The sequence below is a fragment of the Eumetopias jubatus genome, unplaced genomic scaffold (genome assembly GCF_037043125.1).
Source record: "Eumetopias jubatus isolate StellerSeaLion01/CBP00866 unplaced genomic scaffold, mEumJub1_p1.0 scaffold_1, whole genome shotgun sequence".
Taxonomy (NCBI): Eukaryota; Metazoa; Chordata; class Mammalia; order Carnivora; family Otariidae; genus Eumetopias; species Eumetopias jubatus.
Window position 1 is genome coordinate 86,178,458 of NW_028274807.1, and position 1,554 is coordinate 86,180,011.

Below are 1,554 nucleotides of genomic sequence, written 5' to 3' on the forward strand. Positions count from 1 at the left end.
CTTACTATCAGCACGTTCAGGGTCAGAACTGTGTATATGCTCTCATACACCTTGTGTGTGTGTGCGTGATGTGGTGCGTGCTGAGAACTGATTGACAGCAACAGGCTCCATGATCCTCATCTTGCTAGGTGTCCTAGAAGATGGGGAGAAGGGTATGAGGAGAGAGGGATGTTACACTTCCCATGTTAACACTATTATTATTTTTATTATTTATTTATAAAACCTCGGCAATTGTTAGTTTATTACTATCATCCAGGACGCAGATGTTCAGTATTTCTCTTACTCATCATCATCATCTTCTTCATCTTCCTCCTCCTCCTCCTCCTCTTCATCTTCCTCCTCTTCCTTCTTTTTCTTATGCTTTTCAGCCTTGACAACTCCCTTTTTTGCCGCATCAGGCTTCCCTTTCGCTTGATATGCAGCAATATCCTTTTCATATTTTTCCTTCAGCTTAGCAGCCTTCTTTTCATAAGGCTGCTTGTCATCTGCAGCAGTGTTATTCCACATCTCTCCCAGTTTCTTTGCAACATCACCAGTGGATCGGCCGGGATGTTCTCCTTTGATTTCTGGGTGATACTCAGAACAAAACAAGAAGAAGGCCGAAGGAGGCCTCTTGAGTGCATTGGGATCCTTGAACTTCTTTTTTGTTTCCCTTTTAGGGGGGATATAAGTTTTCATTTCTCTTTCATAACAGGCCTTGTCCGCCTTTGCCATGTCTTCAAATTTTCCTTTCTCTTTAGCAGATACGGTCTTTCATCTTTCTGAGCATTTCTCAGAAAACTCTGAGAAGTTGACTGAAGCATGTGGGTGCTTCTTCTTGTGCTCCTCTCGGCAAGTTTGCACAAAGAATGCATATGATAACATTTTGCCTCTCGGCTTCTTAGGATCACCTTTGCCCCTGTTTAATTATTTTCCTCAGTGAGGCAGAGTCGCCCAGGGCCCGTCTGGCTCTCACTTGCCCCAGTGCTGTCTCTGTGGAGCTCGATGTACTGCAATGGCTGTAATAATACTATTACTATTTATCACAAGGGCAAATTATAGGAGAAGGCCGAGTCCCTATGTAGCCAGCATTTCAAAAAGGAATTGGTACTTCCAAGTAAAGAGAACGTGCATGCTTCCTGATAGAGGACTCTTTTCCCTGGCTTTGTGTAGAAATGCCTAAATATCCCTTCTGTTGTCAACAGTTCTGACACCACATGTGTGGGTTTTCGACACCAAGCAATTCTCCAGTTCTCTGTCAACGCCAACTGGATGTCCTATACTTTAATTCAACTCTGGTACTAACTACTCAGAGTTAAGAGAACTCATAGTCCCATAAGCCTGCCCCCAACTTAACATGCCAATTGCAAGTAGTGGGTCCCCAGGTAACCCACACTTTGATCTGACTTGACTACAAACCAGGGGTTCCCATGACCCCCTCCCCAGGTTTAGTAATTTGTTGTAAGGGCTCACAGGACTCAGGAAAACACTTTACTTACCATGACCAGTTTATTATAAAGGATATAAATATACAGCTTGATGAAGAGGTACATAAGGTGAGATCCAGACAAGTCC

General features: G+C 43.5%; 1 pseudogene; it reads right to left on the reverse strand.

Annotated features, from left to right (window-relative positions):
• Positions 1–279: 279 nt before the first annotated feature.
• LOC114207102 (high mobility group protein B1 pseudogene) lies at positions 280–891 on the reverse strand (annotated as a pseudogene).
• Positions 892–1,554: the final 663 nt, after the last annotated feature.